The sequence below is a fragment of the Condylura cristata genome, unplaced genomic scaffold (assembly GCF_000260355.1).
Source record: "Condylura cristata isolate star-nosed mole 26May11 unplaced genomic scaffold, ConCri1.0 scaffold00014, whole genome shotgun sequence".
Classification (NCBI taxonomy): Eukaryota; Metazoa; Chordata; class Mammalia; order Eulipotyphla; family Talpidae; genus Condylura; species Condylura cristata.
Window position 1 is genome coordinate 9553904 of NW_004567115.1, and position 21564 is coordinate 9575467.

At 38.5% G+C, this 21564-nt stretch overlaps 1 protein-coding gene across 1 annotated transcript in view; it reads left to right on the forward strand.

Moving 5' to 3' along the window:
* The first annotated feature begins 6327 nt into the window (after positions 1-6327).
* PIK3CB (phosphatidylinositol-4,5-bisphosphate 3-kinase, catalytic subunit beta) overlaps positions 6328-21564 on the forward strand; it is a 123745-nt gene continuing 108508 nt past the window's right edge. Inside the window, exon 1 of the mRNA XM_012724769.1 lies at positions 6328-6350. The gene's annotated coding sequence lies outside the window, so the exon portion shown is untranslated. The remainder of the gene's footprint in view (positions 6351-21564) is intronic.

The following is a 21564-nucleotide window of genomic DNA, read 5'->3' on the forward strand; positions in this document are numbered from 1 at the left end:
AGGCTTTTATTAATTGAAATTTTAATTGAGATCATTGTAAATTCATGGGTAGTTGTAAGAAATGATACAGAAAGATCCTGTTTTCCCCAGTTGTAACATTTTGTAGAGCTATATTATCACAACCAAGATTCCACATTTATGCAATCCACTAGCATTATCAGACTTTCTCAGTTTTACTGTCTTTGTATGCGTGATACAATTTTATCACCTCTGTAGGTTTTTGTTTTTATTACTGCAGTTGATATTCTGAATAATTCCAACTGCACAACGACCCCTGTATTGTATGTTTGGAATGACACCTATGCCTCTAACTTCAGCTTCCCATTGAGGTCTCTGGCTTGGGCAACCACTAACTAATCTGCCTTTCATTTTGTAATTTGGAAATTGTCATATAAATGAAATCATACATAACATAACCTTTTGAGATTGTTTTTCACTGGGCATGATTCCCTGAAGATTCAAGTGTTGCATGTATTAGTTCCTTGTTATTGCTAAGTAAAAATCCATGATATGAATATATCACAGTTTGTTTAACCACTCTCTTCTTTAGGTCTCGGATAGTTTCTAGTTTGGACTGTTCCAAATAAAGCAAGCGTGAACATTCATTTTTGTGTGTGCGTGTGAACAGCTTTTTGTTTCTCTTGGATAAATACCCTGAGTCCAGTTGTTTAGTTGTATGATAATTGCAATTTGGTTTTATAAGAAGATTTCATGGTCCCTTTATCAGAAGTGACAGAGAAGCCTTATATAAATAGAGGCTAGTTGCAGTATATAAACAATTCATAGCTGAACTTGGAGTTCTACCTGCTTGATTACTACCCACAGATTATGCCAGCCTTTCTGCTCTTCTTTACCCAGGCTGTAACTGACGACTAGACAGGTGAAGTGACTTAAAAAACATTTGAACTGATTTGTAAGTGATTTTTAAGCTTGTTGCTAGAAAAACTTTTGGAACTGAGGGTTCTTGATTGCTAGGTTTTTGTTTTTGTAAATCACTTAAACTTGTGTATATAGTTTGAATGGTTATGGAAAACAATAGCATTCAGTTGCTCTACTTGCTTGTAATGTAATTGTATCAGAGCATTTATTATGGCTTTCATATTTTGTACTAAATTATACTCACTTTATTTCTCTTTTATAATATAGTTAGAACTATGTTATTTAAAATTGCATTTCATTTGTATGCCAATTTCAGAATGGCATAGGTAATGTTAAGAAATATCTTTTAATAAAGTTTTATTTATGCATACAAGATCTGGGGTACAGGCCAGAGGTGTGGGAGTGGGGTGAGAGGATTTACTAGAGGCAGAGTGAATAGCAGAACAGTGAGATTAACTGAAATATACTGCTGAGGGGAGCAGCGGCAGGTCAGGAGAGGTCTGTTGGGCCATGTGGGTTACCTCTCTGGCCTACCTCCCTGGCCAGGGCTCGAACTCATGTTTCAGTGGCTGCTGATAGCTTCATGGTGTTTTAACTTCTTGTGCCACCAGGGCCCTGTTTGTTTTTTTTTTTTTTTACAAGGGTAATGCTGGGTCTTACATCTCTGAAAGCCCCTAGGATAAGTGGGATGTGGTAGTACAGCATGTGGAAAAACACTTGTGGCAGATTTTTTTTTTGTGTTAATGACATTGTCAGGAAGCTGAAAGGAGCATGAGAAGGAAGAAAGAAGGAGGGAGAGATGAATGGGATAAGACATGTTTACCATGAGTTGAAGAGTGAGGCAGGGACCTTGAAGGACCTTTTACGAAGAAGATGGGTAAGTGGCTTGGAACAAAAACTACGAAGTTGTGCCATACACATCTGCTTAGCAAAGTGGAATTTATAGTTGAAATGGACTTTAAAGTTCTTATAACCATCCCATTTTACAAAAAAACAATAGAAAATGTACTTTAAGGGAACTTTCCCAAGATTAAGCAGTTTATGCCCGTGCTGAAGCTCGAATGTGATAGTGCTGTTTCCTTATTGGCAGTTGACTGCCTGGTAGTTAGGAGCATATCAAGCTTTAAGAAAAAAATTCTTAAACTAGTGGAGATGGCTGGATGGCAGTGTGCAAGGTAAAGGCAATGGATAATAGAAAACCACAAAATCCTGAGCTCCGTGATTTTATCCTGTGGTCAAACTGAATCACTAAATATAAGTTCCAATTTTGATTATGTTCAGTTATATAGGGCCCTCCTTGGTGGATCAGCAGGTTAGGGTGCAGCTGTGGTCATTCCAATGTGAGTTTGATCCCTGGCTCTGGAGCTGATCCACATGGTGTGGCAGACCACTCCTGTTTCTCGCCTACTGCTCCCCTCAGCAGAGTACTTTGTCGATCTGCTTGTTCTGTTCCCCAGCCTGTCTGGTGAATCCTCTCACCGCCCCTACACCTCTGGCCTATACCTGGCTTCTGTATTCATAAATAAATCTTTAAAAAAAAAAAAAGCCTCAGTTTGGGCCCTCCCTAGTGGCACAACGGGTTAAAGCACAGCACTGTGGAGCTATCTAAAGCTACTGTAGCGAGTTTGATCCCTGACCTGAGGGATGACCCACATGGCATGGCAGACCTCTCCTGTCTCCCCCTAGTCTTCTTATCAACATTGTATTTCAGTAGATCTGCCTGTTCTGCACCCCACTTTGTCTCTGCTGAACCCTCTCACGCTCCCCCCATCTCTGGTCTGTATCCCAGTTTTGTATGTATAAGTAAATCTTTTTTTAAAAAATGCTCAGTTATATAATAGTATTTTTGTGTGTATTAACATACTGAGTTCCATTTTAGATAGTGTGCCTTTCACTTTTTATTTCCTGTACATTCAGGCCCAACACTTTATTTTTAAATAATGAGTTGTAAGTTGATGTTCAAAAACATCAGTATTTGAATTCATTTCAGTAAACATCAGTGAGATTCAGCTTACTAAAATTAGAATCTTATTCATCTTTTTGCATTAACTTTTTACCTGGTTTAGTAGATTCATGGTCGTCTGCAAAGAATAGTTCATGTTCTTCGTAGCAATGTCTTCTCCATCAATTTAGTTTGATAATTATACTTGTAATACTAAAAATAACGAAATAGATACTCTGTGGTTTAAATCTTGTTCAGAGGATTATTTAAAAGAGAGTTTCTCTTGTACTAGTTATGGTTACTATACTAGTACTAGTATGTTTTCTGTTCACTCAAGTGAGGTGAATAAATACTTGAGAGTCCCTGTTACTACTTGGTGACTAATGATAATGGCAGACCCGTTGTTAATAGTAAGTAAATAACAGTCTCTAAGGAGATTATCACTTTCTGCTTTATAACTCTTCCTTATTTAGTATTTATTATTGTTATTTTTAAAAATTTATTTTTATTTTACTTTATGTGTACAACAGTGTAGATCAAAGATGCAGGGGGTGAGAGGTCCCACCAGAGACAGAGTACTGATCAGACAGGCAAATCTATTGAAATATACTGCTGAGAAGAGCAGGCAAGACTGGAGAGGTCTGCTGGGACATGTGGGGTTAGCATTGAACTCATGCCACAGTGACTGGTGATATCTTGATAGTCCTGAGACTTTAACCCCTGTAACACCAGGGAGACCTGAAATATATATTTATTTTTAATAGTTGGTACTTGCCTGTAATACAAAATCTGAAAAGGATGCAGTGAAATATTTTATTGCTTTCTCCAAGATATTCATACTGTTCTAGTTTATGTGTATGTTGCTTAGTAGATAACCTTTACATTTATGACTATATAGAGACTCTCACCTTTATCAGTGATAACATGGCATACTTTATTTATTTTTTAAAGATTTATTTATTTATGCATATAGGAACTGAGGTATAGACCAAAGGTCCAGGGGTAGGGGGTGGGTGTGAGAGGATCCATCAACAGAGTGGGGAGCAGAACAGGCAGAATGAAATACATTGCTAATGGGAGCAGCCAGCAGGCCAGGAGCGGTCTGCCACACCATGGGGGTCACTTCCCCAGTGCGGAATTGAATTCATGCTTCAGTGTCTGTGGATAGCTTCATAGTGCTGCACTTTAACCTGTTGTACCATCAGGGAGGACCTTACTTTATTATTCTCTATCTTATTTAACAATATATTTGACTTAGTCTGCAAATGTAAAAATGTTATTCTTTTTCACAATTTTCTTTTGTGTAAGTATTTACTCTATTTGTCTATGAATGTATGTTTAAATTATTTCTAATCTTTTTCTACAAATTTGGCTAGTTTTAAAGTTGTCACATTTGGAACTTATGGAAGGTGGGTGTGGAGGCAGAGAAAGACAAAGTATGAAACAGTTGAGTCAAGGAAAGATGATGAGCAGGAGAAAATCTAGAGAGAACTGGAAGGGCGAAGGATAGATAAAAAGTTAAGGGGAGTGGTGGCCCTCCCTGGTGGCACAGCAGGTTAAAGCACAGCACTGAGAATCTAAAACCGCTTCCGCATGAGTTCGATTCCCGCCTGCCCTGGAGGTGACCACATGGCGTGGCAGACCTCTCCTGACCCGCCCGCTGCTCCCCTCAGCAGTGTACTTCGTTGATCTGCCTGTTCTGTTCCCCACTCTGTCTCTGGTGAAGCCTCTCGCCGCCCCTGAGCTTCTGGCCTGTACCCCAGTTCTGTATGTACAAATAAATTAATCTTTAAAAAAAAAAAAAAGTTAAGGGGAGTAGAATGGAGTGAAATAACAGTGGACTTTCCAAAGCATGCACTGAAACAAGAGGCTCAACTTTATGTTACTGTCTGGACCTAGAATGAATCCATAGTTACTAGCTGTGGGATCTTGGGAAACTTGTTTTCTCTGTGCCGCTTAGCTCTTTGTCTATAAAATGGAATAATAGCATCACATCATGTGTCAATATAGAACTTTAGTATAGCATCCATTCCACACTGAGAAACCTTCCTGGTCTCTCTCTCCCCATTTTCAGTGTATACATATTCTTCCCTGAAGCTTCCTAGATTTAACTAAGAACTCCACTGTATACTGTATCTTTGTCTTGGCTTTTAACCCATTTCTTCGAAATCCCATATCTATTACTTGAGAGTAGGAAAACATTTATTTTTACCCTGTAACCACTACTAATAATATATCTAGAACCGTGTCTGGCTATCTGGTTAGTACTTGATAATGTTTGAATCAAACTAAAGAAGATCTTGAATGTTGAACTTAGAGAAAGTTAATCTTTGTCATTAAGTATTTTTGTGGGAAGGTACTTTGAGTCGAAGAGCCTGTTTCTAGTTAAACTTCACCAAATTTAGCATCTGTTCAGTGATATTCACTTGCCTACTACTCAAATGGTTGTTACCATTTTATTGTAGCAAAATGATGATACGCTTTTAAAGACCAACAGAAAGACAGAAGTTGACTTTATGTCAGTATTTGGCTAAAAACAATCTTTTATATATATTACTGTAAATCAGTCCTAAAAAAGCATGGCTTAAATTGTATGGAAAAGGATAATCAGGGCCTCCATGGTGAGGCAAGTTGTTAAATTAGATGTGAGGGAGGGGAGAGAGTATTCATCAGAGACAGAATAGGGAGCAGAACAAGAGGATTGAAAATCCGCAGCTGAGGGGAGCAGTGGCTGAGATGGGAGAGTCAACTGCACCCTGTGTGTTAGCTCGCTTGCCAGTTATCAGATTCTGCTGCACTGGCTGCTGATAGCTTGATAGTGCTGAGCCTTAATTCATGAGCCACCGGGGAGGCCCCAAAAGTAGTTAAAATTTTAAACCATAGTGTTGTGCTTTAACTTGTTTTGTCACCAGGGGAGGGCCCAGCTTTTGACACTGTTCAAAAAAAAAAAAAAGGGAATATATGAGAATGATAAGAAGACCTTTAAGTAACATGATAACTAAATATAATGTGTTATCCTGGATGGGATCCTAGAACAGATGAAAGACACTAGGTGAAAACTGAAAAAAAAAAAAAATCTGAGAAATACAGATTTTAATAATATAATTTATCAACATTGATTCATTAAACATCACAAATGTACCACACAAATGTTACAAATAGGAGAAATTGGGTGCCAAATTTATGGGAAGTCTAGATTGTCTTTGAGAAATATTGATCAGTTTTTTGCACAATGTCAATCAGATTTCTCTTTCTTTAGTGACTAGACAGGACTTAGCGACTTGAGGGGGGCGGAACACAGAAATAAAGTGCTATTTTGATCACATCATTTGTGCTACTTCAAAGGTGAGAAACTTAGCTTTTGGTTGTCTTTTCTTTCTCCTTTTTTTTTTTTTTTTTTTAAAGATTTATTTATTCATACAGAACTGGGATACAGGCCAGAGATGCGGAGGGTGCGAAGAATCACCAGGAACAGAGTGGGGAGCAGAACAGGCAGATCGACGAAGTACACTGCTGAGGGGAGCAGCAGGTGGGTCAGGAGAGGTCTGCCGGGCCATGTGGATCTCCTCCGGGGCAGGCAGGGATCGAACTCATGCAGAATTGGCTTAAGCTTCTTAGTGCTGTGCTTTAACCCGCTGCGCCACCAGGGAGGGCCCTCTTTTTCCTGTTTTTAAAAGATTTTATTTATTTGTGCATACAGAACTGGGGTACAGGCCAGAAGTGGAGGGATGGGGGTGGTGAGAGGATTCACTTTTCAGAGACAAAATGGGGAGCAGAACAGGCAGATGGACTGAAATACAGTGCTGAGGGGAGCAGCAGGCAGGTCAGGAGAGGTCTGCTATGCCATGTGGGTCATCCCTCTAGCCTGGAATTGAACTTGTGCTGCAGTGGCTGTGATAGCTTCATAGTGTTGTGCTTTAACTTGTTTTGTCACCAGGGGAGGGCCCAGCTTTTGATGTTCTTAACAGTGTCCTTCACAGCAGATTAAAAAAATTTTTTTAAAATAATATGATAGTTAATTTTTCATCATTTTGTGCCATTTCCATCTCAGTTGTAATCCCCATGGGCTTCCCATCACCAGATCACCCATATGCCATCACCACAGTCCAGTGCACTTCCCCCCACCCCCCAGCTCCCATTTTTGATCCCATTCCCCACTCTACCCCTGTAAAATGTTTTTGGTATATAGTTGTTGTTATTATTATAAACACCCCCCCAATTCCCCCCCGTCCTTTATATTCCTGCTATGAGTGAAAGCATCGGTATTTTTCTTTTTCTTTCTGGCTTATTTCATTAAGCATGATCCCTTCCAGCTCCATCCACGTTGCTGCAAAAGGCATGAGTTTATCTTTTTTGATTGCTGAGTAATATTCTAATATATACATGTACCACCTCTTTGTACTCCAGTCATCTACTTTTGGGCATTTGGGTTGATTCCATGTCTTTCCTATTGTAAATAAAGCAGCAATAAATGTGGGGTGCAGGTGTCATTTTGAATCAGTGTTTTTGTGTCTTTTGGATAGATAGTTAGGAGTCAGATTGCTGGTCATGTGGAAAGATTTGAATTTTAATAAAGTTCAGTTTACACTCCCTCTTCTCTTCTCCACGTATCATATTTTTGTTTTTACCTAAAAATTCACAACTACACCAAAATTTGCTACATTCCTAGAATTTTTATAGTTTTGCTTTTAACATCAGAAATAGTTTTGAGCTTCTTTTTTTAAAGATTTATTTATTTGTACATACAGAACTGGGGTACAGGCCAGAGGCTCAGGGGTGGTGAGAGGCTTCACCAGATACAGAGCGGGGAGCAGAACAGGCAGATCGACGAAGTACACTGCTGAGGGGAGCAGAGGGCGGGTCAGGAGAGGTCTGCCACGCCATGTGGTCACCTCCGGGGCAGGCGGGAATCGAACTCATGTGGAAGTGACTTTAGCTTCTCAGTGCAGTGCTTTCACCCGCTGTGCCACCAGGGAGGGCCGAGCTTCTTTTATCTAAGGATTTACAGTGTTAAAATAAGTAACATATTTTTGCTGTTCCCTTCTCCACCTTTTTAATTTCTTTTATGGCCTACAAAATTAAGTCATGACAAACCCTAGAAATATGTCTGTAAAATAGAGGCTACTAGGTTGGGGGATTGCGCAAATGGTAGAGAGGCACCTAGTTGTCTGTGGTAGAGGATTATGGTGGTGGCGCTTTGGTGGTAGTAGTTATGGTGTGGTAACATACATCTGAAGAGATGTGAACCTGTTTCCCTAGATCATAATGATGCTTTGAGATGCTGGATTTAGGTATTATTTGTATTTTTATAAATAAATTGTATATTATATATATGTATGTGTGTATATAATGTGTGTAGATACAATGTGTTGTAAAGCAGTGTTACCCAATTCAAAAAAAAGTTGCATGGGAAAAGAAATTTCATGGATGTAACATAGATCCTATTCATATGTTTCATAGTAAAAAAAAAGAAATATGAAATGAAATTTTAGAATTTGTTGAAGGGTGAATAATGTCAGAATTGAAATGCCATCCATTATATGGAAAAAATACTCTTTTCCTAGTCCTTTATCTCTTGAAGTACAAGATTTAGAATAAAATAATCCACACCAAAAGACAGCATATACTATAATGCTCAATGTGAGCTGACCTAGTAAGGGAAGGCATCCTGGAATCTAGACTTGAATAAGGTTTTTAAGGACTTGGCCATCAAACTCTCACTTAAGGATTGGGTCAAAATCTAGATTATTGGCAGTAAGGGAACTAATGGAAGAGACAAATGGAGGCAATCATGACTGATAAGGAAAAAAGAGAAAAGATGTGGGGGCTTGGGAAGAAGGTTGGATAAGTGACATGTGTTGTTGGAGTCAGGTAAAAGATCCAGTTCATATGAAAAAATTGAAAATACTAGTAGGTCAGATAAATACTGGAATTAGATGCCTTGAGATGCTGGACTTAAGTTTTATTTTTTAATTATTCTGACTGAATAGATAATGTACACCATAATTAAAAATTCAGAAAGCTAAACAAACCACTTTCGGTGAAAGCTTCCTACCTGTCCCCTTGCTGCCCAATTTTCATTCACTGAACAGCCAGTGATTGCAAATACATTTTTCCTGAATGCTTTATATAAGGAAATATGTATGTATTTATATTTCCTCCCATTTTGTTAAACAGAAACAACCTGCTGTAAACATTGTCTTACATGTTGCTACCTCTCCTCCCCCAATGTATGTTGGATATCTTTCCAGTTTTTTTTTTAATTGTGCTCTGTTTAGATTTTTAAAGTCTTTCTCTTTACAGCTGCAGACCATGCCATAATGTACCGAACATTTTCCTATTGATGGACATTTATAGTCTTTTGCCATTACAAACAGTCCTGTAATGAATAAAAAGGTTTAGATTTTACTTTGAAACATTTGGCTCAGATTCTTTACAACCTAAAATATGGATTATGACCAGTGAAAGGAACAATCAAGGCAAATTGATATATTTGCTACAGCAAATAACTCAAATTCATAATAGTTGTTAACACATCTATATGTGCATATATAATCTATGTATTCGAGGCACTTCCTCAAAGAACTGTAATTGGTGTGAAATGTGTGGACAATCGTAAAGGCTTAAAAGTTTATTGTAAAGAGTAATAAGACTTTTCCTCCCCTACCTAGGATTCCTACAATGTCTCAGCTTCTGGTGTTTTGGTGATGGTGTACTTCAACATCTAGCCACATGCAGCAGCAACATTGGCAAATTGATTTGTTTTCTAGGGAAATCCCTTAAACCTCCCATTTTCTTGCTTTTTCCTTAATGTAGGGTTATTTTTCATTCCAACTCAGCTTCATATGGGTCTCTTTTTAAGTCTTAATTGTTAGAGAGTAATTCTGAATAAACAGTCACCAAGTTCCCTGTCTTGAGAGGATAGATGTCAACTGAATTCTTAGGAATAATTTTTCTACTGAGCATATTTAGCTGTGTGGCTGAATGAATAGAACAGTGATTAGCATCTGTAATGCGTCTTTTCAAGACTGAAAAATCACCAAGGATTTTATAAACACATCACTAATTTGTTTATGGTTGTATGTTAACCTATTTTTCTTTTAGTCTATATAGAAACTTTTGCTTTGCTAACCTAATTAAGAAAATCCTGATTTTTTTTTTTAAAGATTTACTTTATGTATCCAAGAACTGTGGTTGAGGCCAGAGATGCAGGGTGTGAAAAGATTCACCAGAGACAGAGTGGGGAGCAGAACAGACAAATTGATTGAAATTCACCACTGAGGGCAGCAGTGGATGGGCTGCCTCCCTGGCTGAGGCTTGAATTCTTGCTGAGAGTTTCTTTGTACGAAGATTAAACCCCTTGTACCACCTGGAAGGTCTCTGGAAGTAAACTTTCTTTCTTTCTTTTTTTTTTTTTTAAGATTTATTTGTTCATACAGAACTGGGGTACAGGACAGAGGCTCAGGGGCGGCGAGAGGTTTCACCAGAGACAGAGTGGGGAGCAGAACAGGTAGATCTATGAAGTACACTGCTGAGGGGAGCAGCGGGCAGGCGAGGAGAGGTCTGCCACGCCATGTGGTCACCTCCGGGGCTGGCGGGAATCGAACTCATGGGGAAGTGGCTTTAGTTTCTCAGTGCTGTGCTTTAACCCACTGTGCCACCAGGGAGGGCCTGGAAGTAAACTTTCTAATCAGAATTTTTATACTTTGAATTTTTAAGAGACTGCTCATAGTATGCTTGTGAAGGAAATTACAGCAATTAAGAATTCTTAAGGAATTTATGTATGTGACATTCAGTAACCAGATTTTAGTTTAGTTTGTATTGATGTTCTTAACAGTTGGTGAGAATATAAACACAAACACTATTGTATCCAATTAGGTCATAGAAGACTTTTGTTTTTTTAAGTTATTTATGCATACAGAACTGAGATGGGGGGGCAGGTGAGAGGATTCACCAAAGACAGAGTAGGAAGCAGAACAGGCAGATGTACTGAAATACACTGCTGAGGGGAGCAGTGGGTGATACAGGAGAGGTCTGCCTTGCCATGTGTCACCTTTCTGGCCGGGATTGAACTTGTGCTGCCAGTAGTTTTGCAGTGCTGCACTTTAACAAACCATTGTACCATCAGGGAGAGCCCATAGAAGAGCTTCTGAATAGGTAACAAATAAATAATATTAAGAATGTAATAAAATATAAATTTACTTTAGTGACACAATAAATAACAGTTGCTCTCCCCTTCACAAGAAAAATCTGTTCTCTAAACTACAGCATTATTATGGTTCCATGAACCTGGTTCTAAGAGAGTATGCCAGATGCCAGTGTCTGTCTTTATATGATGTCCTGTTTAGAAGTCGTGCTCATGAAAAATAAGTTGTGATTTTTAACTACTAAAAGTATGTAATATGCTTTTGTAAAACATAATAGAATATAGGACATTACTTTAATTACTTAAATATTCACATGGCCTTTCCCCGATAAGAACACAAGTAATATGTCAGATTACTTCTGTTTCTACTTCCTGTAGAAAATATATTAACATTAACCTGTTTGTTGTAAATGATCTAACAATATATGAATGCTTAGCCAGTATAATGTGGCCTATTAGTGAGATAACACTGGACAAAATTTAGATCTTTGGAATGTCAGATTTATTCTGCCAAGAAGTTGGGGCTTTCCTGGGCACATAAACCCTGAGACTTCTGAAAATTGTGGTAGGCTCTTTGCACTTTAAGGCTTCATTTTAACAGTTGATAGTGGAAGCCTAGAGAAGGAGACCTTTGGCTTTGGGCCTTAGGGGATGTGTGTAAGCTGCATTGACTTCCCGGAGGCCCAAACTCCTTTAGCTCTGCTTTGAATTTCCCTTCAGAGACAATGAGATCTTTTAAGAGACAATGAGAAAGTTCATTGAATTAGTTAATATGAATCCCACCCAACCCCATCCCTGATGTCACTGAAAAGGATTTCTTTTCCCTGGTAAACATTCTTCAAATATTTACTTAGTGAATAGTCCTGGATATACTGGTTTAGTAGCAAAGTACTGGACTAATGAGAGAGCCAAATATGTGCCCTGCTGTGTTGTAATACTGGTGTTTACTTTTATTAGAAGGGTTATATTAATTTATAGAGATATAAGAAGGCTTAGATTGGCAAAAATGCGAATACAGAAAAAATTACTTTCTCATTCTGATTTGAGTGATAAAATTTCAAGAAATTCACAAACCAAGAAAACAAGAAAAGAAATTCACACACAGATTGAATACCTGTTTATGTCTTCAGTCATCAGTCACTGGCACTCTTCCTACCTTGACACCAACTTCCTATCCCCTGTTTTTTTTTTTTTTTTTTTTTTTTTAAAGATTTATTTATTTATGCATACAGACTGGGGTACAGGCCAGAGGTGCAGGGACGGCGAGAGACTTCACCAGAGACAGAGTGGGGAGCAGAACAGGCAGATTGATGAAGTACACTGCTGAGGGGAGCAGCGGGCGGGCCAGAAGAGGTCTGCCACGCCATGTGGTCTCCTCCGGGGCAGGCGGGAATTGAACTCATGCGGAAGTGGCTTTAGCTTCTCAGTGCTGTGCTTTCACCCGCTGCGCCACCAGGGAGGGCCACCCATCCCCTGTTTTTTAAAGACATTGTTTTAATTGTCTTGTTGCAGAAGTGGATGCTTTTATTTAGTCAGAAGATTGGAGCAGTGGGTGTTTGTTTACAGTCTGAGATTATTTTTAGGATCTTCTTTCCTTGTTCTCCCGTGACTGAAGTTTGAAAAGTTCTATTGTGGTTTAGGCCAGGTCTAAATATATGCTTTATTCTACTCCTGGCATTGCTATCAATTTATCACAAGACACTTTTTTTACAAAGAAAATTTATAACTGGGGTGTAGGCCAGAGGTGTAGGGCAGGGTGGGTGCTGGGGGGGTGGGGGAAGGGAGTAGTAGGTGAGATTTGCTGTGTCATGTGGGTTAGTTAGCTCCCTGGCCAGGGATTGAATCCATGCTGCATTGACTGGTGATAGCTTGATAGCACTGAGACTTTAACCCCTGTCCCACCTGGAAGGTCCTATACAGTACTGTTTAGCAATGGCAATATATAAATAATTTGTGACTTTAACTTCTCATAGAACCAAAATGAAATTATTGTATTTACTGTAAAATGAAGGTTTTAAGTAACTATTTGTCAGTGATATCAAATTATTACAGTTTTTAATATGCTAGTTATGGTTATATACTAATACTCTCAGAAATCTCCTCTGGACCTGGAGGTTAAGCTGATAGAAAACCTCAGATCCCAGTATTGAAAAACAGGACCCATGAGAGATATTAGAGCATATATCTAATAAGGAATATAAAAGAACATTAACAATTCACTAAAATTTAAATAATCCAATTTAAAAATTGGGGAAAAAAGGTTTGAATTGTTGTACCAGATTTCAAGTTTCCCAAAGACCACCAAGGAGCCAATTCCAATGCACAGCACACGAGGGTCTTTATTGTAAGCTCGTGGAGCCTCGGCTCCCAACATGCAGTGACAGTTGAGAGCCCTGAGCTCAGAGAAGGCAGGGTTTTTATTACAAAAGAAGGGCGTTTCAGCCCAGCAGAGGGGAGTTTTTGCTCAGCAGTACTTTGATGGTGGACATTGAACAAAGTTATCTTGTCTTAACCCTGTTGATCTATGCATGTAAGATGTGACCTTCACTACTGGGCCCGCATACCTTAGGACATCTGGCATTTTCCTGATATGTACTGGTTACCTACCTACTTGCTAATTGGTTGTTGCTATGGGATGAGCAAGATTAGGATATTTACAGTTAAACTTCCGGCCTTGGCACCTTGTTGATAACCGAAATTTAGGCCTTGTTGGTTCAGAAGTATTCTGAAGCCTGTCATGGTGTCAGGTTGGTCTTTCAGAATAAATTTTTTTTCCCAAGGAAAATATACAAATGGCTACTGAGTACATGAGCAGTTAATTGCTCAGCATCATTAATCATTAGAGAAACCATAAAGATACACCATTTCACACCACTAAGTTGTCTATTGTGAAAAGTTGGGCAGTAGCAAGTGTTTCTTTGAAACCCTCTTATAGTTCTTGTTGTATTATAAAAGAGTTGTTCTGGCACAAGAGACAGTTCAGAGGGACTGGAGTAGAGGAAGACATTGACTAGAAGGGGGTTGGAACTAAACATTCAAGAAATGTTGATGATGGCTTAGACTGAGACTGAGGGTTGGCCACTGACAGTAGGAGTGCTGGTGAGTTTGTTATGTTTGGTAGGTAGAGACCTTTTTTTTTCCCCTTTGTTGCAGGTAGTGTTTGAGGGGAAACAGAAGATATCAGTAGTTTACAATGTAGCATTGTAAAATTATTGGGTACAATCTAAATATCCATAAACACTATATACATCCATACAATAGAGTACAAAGATATCTATGATCTGATACAAAGTAGTTTCCAGGACATTGTTAATGGGGAAAAAAAGCAGAATGTAAAAGAATAACTATAACATGCTACCTTTTATGTGAGAAGAGGAGGGAGGCAAGAAAGTGGATATGTATTTGTACATTTGTGTAAAAATAAATAAAAAGGATAAACCAGGAAGTGAGATTGGTTACTTACAGTATTTGGGTCGGAACAGTATGGGGTGGTAGGAATAAGGAGAAGTTTGCTTTTTCAAGTTGTGTATCATTTTATACAGGTCTGATTTTTTAGAACCACATTGTATTTCATAATGTGGAACCTAAATAAATACATAAACTCTGTCAGGAAAGAAAAAGTGAAATAAAGACACAAATTTACTCAACTGGCTCTCTAATGAGTGACAACATTAAAAGGGAGAATAAAATACTAAATCACTTAACTATATAGAATTCTGATTGTAAATCCCAGCCAGGCTAAAAAATTCTGTAAAAAAATACTGACTTCCATTAGTAGAATTGTTTTTCACATGGTTTGAGTTAGGAATTTCATTAACTTTATGTGAATTACAGGATTAAGCGAGTGTGTCAGTGTATTAAGCTTATGAAAGTTAGGTTCATCCCTGTGAAAAAGAGTTATAAACAAGACTTGAACATTATGGTGTTGGTCTTTAGAGAGAGAGATTGGCAGAGAGACAAAGATAGATATGTGAGTGTACAGGTCATTATCATGAATTTATTTCCTAGCTCTGCCTACTATCTTTTCATTCAGTTTAAAAAAAAAAAAGATTTATTTATGCATACAGAACTGGGGTGCAGGCCAGATATGCAGGGGCAGTGAGAGGATTCACCAGAGACAGAGTGGGTAGCTAAGCGGGCAGATCCACTGAAATACACTGCTGAGGTGAGCAGCAGGTGAAAAAAAGAGTAGTCTGATGTGCCATGTGGGTTAGCTCCCTAGCCAGGGATCAGAACTAGTTTTAACTAGTTTTTTTTTTTTTTTAAGGTTTATTTATTTATGCATACAGAACTGGGGTACTGGCCAGAGGCTCAGGGGCGGCGAGAGGCTTCACCAGAGACAGAGTGGGGAGCAGAACAGGCTGACTGACAAAATACACTGCTAAAGGGAGCAGCGGGCGGGTCAGGAGAGGTCTGCCGGCCATGTGGTCACCTCCGGGGCAGGCGGGAATCGAACTCGTGGAAGTGCCTTTAGCTTCTTAGTGCTGTGCTTTAACCCGCTATGCCACCAGGGAGGGCCATCAGAACTAGTTTTGAGGGGGCTATGACTAGTGTTGTAGTGCTGCTGCGCTTTAACCTGTTGTCCCGCCAGGGAGGACCCTACTATCCTTTCATTCTCTGGAAGAAGGTAGAAAGCTACTAAATTCTTAGATTTTAGGACATTCTCATGGTTAACAAGAAGTGTGTAAGAAGCATCCTTGAAATTTGCTTTTCTCCTTGGTTCCTGTTTTTTACCAGTACTTGATAAGCCTGTCACACATATTGTGGGCATATGTGAATAGCTGGTTTTATTTTATTCTGTTCTCTCCTTCTTCCTAAGTCTTTGGGACAGCCCATATGGGAGAACCCATAAAAACTAATAGTAGCATTTGAAACAATATGAACAAATGTCTGCCCCCTGTAACTCTGTCTGCCATCTTAGAAAATGTTTTATATCCTTATTTTTATCATATCACATACTTTTTATAAAGAAATAGGTAATAGGTCATAAAAATTAGCAGTCTAGCATAAGTTCTTTATTTCCTCTTAATAGGTATACATTCAGACATGTACCACTTAACATTTCGGTCATTGAATGACCACATGTTAGGTCAGTGATCCTGATAAGTTTCATTATCTAGCTTGTCACCTTTGGTTTATGTAATCACACTATGATGCACTGTTGTCTAATGCTGCATTTGTTTTAAAAAATATTATTCCTTTTAAGGTTTTTATTTATTTTTGTGTAGAACTGCGATGCAGGCCAGAGGTGGCGGGGCAGTGAGAGAGGATGTGTCAGAGACAGAGTGGGTAGCTGAACAGATCCACTGAAATACACTGCTGAGGGGAGCAGCAGGTGAAACAGGAGAGGTCTGCTGTGCTATGTGGGCCACCTCACTGGTTGGGGATGGAACTTAAGGCTGCTTTGCTTTGGAAAGGCTGGGCTAACATAAGCCCCAGCAAACTTAGGCTATAACTAATTTAGGCTGCTTTGCCATGGAGGGAGGGTCTTCCACAGTGGTAGTGCTGAGGCTTTACATAATACTTCTGAAATGATTGAGCTGCATTCTTAATATTACTGGTTGTTTTAAATAAATGAAAAGTTTACATCTAAGATATTGATGTGCTTCACTATTTGAGGCTAAGTGGTTAATATTCTAATGGATTTCAGTCACATTCAAAATTTGCTGCCTAGTGTAGTTTTTAAAATTTAATTAATGAGCATTTTGATTACATGTCATATGCAAATGGCTTTGCTAAGCACTTTGATTATAAATATCAATGACTCCCTCCTTGTCCTAAAAGTTCTACAGTCTGCTAAGGAAGACAAACAACCAAGTATTTGTAATGTACTGTTATAAGTGATACAGATACAGATCACAACAGGACCCCATGGGAGTGAACCTTAGGGGTATCTGGAAGGGATCTATAGAAGAGTTAGTGAAATTTTAGGAGCTGGCCAGATGGACAGGTTGCTGGAATGAGCAGCTTTTGCATAGGCAGAGAGGTTTGGACCCCAGATTCTCATACTTATGCTTGATATCTCCAGATTTTTTCAAATAGTGTTTCATTTTAGACAAATGAAAGATGCACAATACAATTTACTATGACAGACAGTTCAGGGTAGGGACTGTCTTTTAATTTTGGTTTAAGGATATTGTTGGTAGTAAATGGTGGATGCCTCTTTTTTGTAGGTTCCTATTGATTAGACCTTGCCTTAGTTGTTAAGATGATTTGATCCTATTACAGGCATCATGAGATGGGCAATGCTCAGGTCTCAGTTAAAGAGATGGTAAAAGCATATAGTTCCTGTTAAGATGTGTATTTTGGAACTCTTATTTATTATTAATTCACCAATCTGTAGTAGTGATTAATTCCCATGAAATTAAAAATGTTTTAAATATACAAAGTTAAAATAGTAGAAACTTTCATTCTTAACCCTCAGCCACCCTGTTTCCATTTACTCCATTTCTTCCATACCCCACCTTGTCCAGGAAGCTATTCATGTATTCTTTAGTTTTCTCTGTATTAGTAAAGACAATAAAAATACCCTGATGGCACAGGTGTTTAAGTCTCAGCACTATCACAGCCACTGCAGCATTAGTTGGATCCCTTGCCAGGGAGCAACCCACATGGTGCAGCAGATATCTCCTGTCTTGCCAGCTAGCTACTCCCCTGAGCAGTGTATTTCAGTCACTCTTCCTGTTCTGCTCCCTACTCTGTCTCTGGTGCATTCTCACACTACCCATTCCTCTGGCCTACACCCCAGTTCTTATATGTATTAATAAATATAAATTTAAATATGTATATATTCTTATTTCTACCTTCATCCAAAGCTCCATCATATCCAATGTAATGTATTATATTTATTGTTTTACAGATTGATATTCCTATCCTCTTCATTGTACATTTTAATTTTTACTTAATGGATAATCTTTCCATAGAGTATATAGTTTTGTTTGTTTTTTTAAGATTTATTTATGCTTACAGAACTGGGGTATACAGGCCAGATATGTGGTGGGTGAGAGGATTCACCAGAGACAGAGTGGGGAGCAGAACAGGCAAATTGACACAGTACACTACTGAGGGTAGCAGCAGACGGGTGAGGAGAGGTCTGCCACGCCATGTGGGTCAGCTCCCTGGCGGGGATCGAACTGGCGCCTGCAGTGGTTTTGGAGTGCTTCAGAATGCAGTGCTTTAACCCATGGCACCACCAGGGAGAGTCCTGTAGTTTTTTTTTTAATTTCACAGTTCTCTACTGGTAGACATTTGTGGTGTTTCCACTTTTTTTGTTATTATAGCAGTGTAGTAGTAAATATGTCATTTTGCTTATTTCAAGTTTAAAGTTACAGAATAAATTTAGATGTTACTACTAGTCAAAGTATCTTTGTAATTTTGATTATTATTGCCAAATCACTCTTATGTTTGAATGCAGACTCTCTCATTAGTGATAAGGGACACTTAATATTTTCCCTTAGCTTTATTGAGATAAAATTGACAGGTAACTGTAAAGTTAAGGTAGGTACTGTAGCCATTTGGCACATGTATATACTATAAAGAATTTACCACAATAAGGTTATAAGTAGAATATTTGACTGCATCATAATGTAGTTTTAACACATGCTTCTTACAACTCCATAATTACCATTTTGTTATAGTGGCTTGGATAATGTGTATTTCCACTCAGCCTTGCCAACTAAGTGCCTTGGCAAACAGGAATTCTTGTCAAACTGATGTATAGAAAATGGGTCTCAATGTAGTTTTAATTTGCATTTTCTAAATGAGTAGATTAAGACTGTTCAAGACATTAAGACATTTCTTAGTCACCCCTTTTCCCCTAATTAAGCTAATCTCTAAACAGCGGGGTACTTAAATCCTATGGGGATTTATTAGTCTCTCACATTCTTTTTTTTTTTTTTTAAAGATTTATTTATTTGTACATACAGAACTGGGTACAGGCCAGAGGCTGAGGGGTGGCGAGAGACTTCACCAGAGACAATGGGGAGCAGAACAGGCAGATCGATGAAGTACACAGATGAGGGGAGCAGTGGGCGGGTCAGGAGAGGTCTGCCAGGGTAGGCGGAAATTGAACTCATGCGCAAGTGGCCTTATCTTCTCAGTGCTATGCTTTAACCCACTGCGCCAACCAGGGAGGGCCCTCTCACATTCATTTTTATCAGAATATACCAGCCAAGATTTCAGATCACAACCAAATATTTATCTTTCCTCAACTTGTCCTTACATATTTTGGGTACTGACAAAGTTGCAGTTGTCTTACTAGGCCATTAGGAAAACGAATCAAGTTTACACGTGTAGGCAATGACCTGTATATATACTGGCTGCTTGACAGTGAATTTAAGATATTTTCAGTTATTAAAGGTGTTAAAATAGTGAAAAAACTTCATCCAAAATGGTGAAATATACTTGATAGTCCAAGATTTTTTTCCAAGAGCTCCAACTAATTTAATTTACACTGTTATAAGGGAGGTAAAGTATTTTGGTTGTTCCACTTATTCACAGGCAGTTGGTTCTGTCAGACCTTTTTTGTCATTTGGCAGATGTGAAGTATTGGCTTACTGTATTTTTTTTCCTTTTAAGGCTTTTTTTTTTTTACTTATTTTTGCATACAAGAACTGGGGTGCAGGCCAGAGGTACGAGTGGTGTGAAAGGATTCACCAGAGACAGAGTGGGGAACAGAACAGGAGGATTGACTGAGGGAAGCATGAGAGGTCTGCTATGCCATGTGGATTAGTGCTCTCTGGCCAGGGGTCAAACTCATGTGGCAGTGGCTGGCGATAGCTTAATAGTGCTATATCTAACTCCTGCACTATGAAGGAGGCCCTGCATTTGTATCTGATGTCTTTTATTCAACAATAAATATGCTTTGAGATTTATCCAAGTTATATATTGTTGTGTTCCCTTCAGCTTAATAAGATGTACACAGCTGTATTCTTATTCTTAAAATGTATGAAAGAGAAGTTTGCATTGTTTGTGGCTCACTTGTTTTTTATAGAGGGTTTTGCAAATCATCATTTTTGTGTGTGATTTATTTTAAATGCATCTTTCCTTGTCTTTTTTTTTTTTTTTCTTTAAGATTCTTTATTTTCGTGAAGAGGATTCACCAGAAACAGTAGGGAGCAGAGCATGTGGATTTTCTGAAATCATTGCTAAGACACTGCTTAAGGGGAGCAGTGGGTGAGACAGGAGAGTCCTATTGTGCCATATGTGAGTTAACTCTCTGGCAGGGGATCCAACTCAGGCCTTAGTGTGGGTAGAGATCAAACTTGAGACTTAGGCCACCAAGGGAAGCCTTACAGATGATTTTTACTGCTGAAATGTCTTTGTAATTCAAATGCTCACATCTAAATTGATTTAAAAAAATTATCTATGGTATTTGAAATCTACCGGGTTATTTATACTTTTCTGGAATATATTAATATTTTATAAATAAGATATACATTTTATTTTATATTTTAACCTATTTATAATAGATTCCTGGGCTCACAAAATAAAAAGTGTAAAAAGGTAAGCAGGCTCCCACCCCATTCCCAATTTACCCAGTTCCTAATCTACTTCAATCACCTAACATCTCACTGCCCAGAAATCTATTATTAGTTGTTGTGTTATCTTTCAGTGTGTCTTATAAACATAAGCAAATAAGAATTTAGATTTTTTGTTTCTTTTCATCTTTATCCCTCTATCAAAAATATACTATAGAGTTACCCTGTATTTTATTTCTTTTGCTAAACAGCTTGTATATTTTTGTATATCAGTTTATTTTTTATAAAATTGTAAGTTATTCAATTCATTTTGTTGTGATAGATTTGTGATTTGTCATGATTTATTCTATTTTGGATTCTGTCTATTACAGTTTGGCTATTCTTTTTTTTTTTTTTTAATTATTTATTTATGCATACAAGAGTTTAGGCCAGAAGTGGGGGTGGATCAGAGGATTCATGAGAGACAGTGGGGAGCAGTACAGGCAGAGCTACTGAAATTCACTGCTGACGGGAGCAGTGGGCAAGACAGGAGAGGTCTGCTGTGCCTTGTGGGTCACCTCCCTGGCTGGGGATCGAACTCATGCTGATAGTTGCTGCTGATAGCTTGATAGCGCTGCATCTTTAGTCCCTCTGCCACCAGGGAGGCCCCATCTGTTTTTTTCTTGCATAATAAATCAGTATCAAGGAATATGTTTGACTGTTTTGATTGCATTTTGTAAAAATAAATGTTGGAGTAGAAATTACATTCTTTTTTGGTAGGATTCAGGCTGTGCTTGTTTGTGAATACTCTGGATTTGGTAGGAATAGTAGAGAAATTAGCAAAATGAGAAATTTTGCCTGGTAATTAGAAATTACTGTGAAGTGATTATGGAATTTAGGTAGTTTTGTGTGCTTGTTTGTTGTTTGAAGTTAGGATGTTGGTGGAGGGAATTGGTGAGATGAGGTGAGGCAGGGCCCAGAAAAACCCAGGTTTAGTCTTAGAGTTGGGATTAGGGTGGGCAAGACAGGAGAGGTCTGCCCAACCTGGAAATCTCATCCATGGTTTTAGAACCTACTCCCTTCCTTCCTTCCTTCCTTCCTTCCTTCCTTCCTTCCTTCCTTCCTTCCTTCCTTCCTTC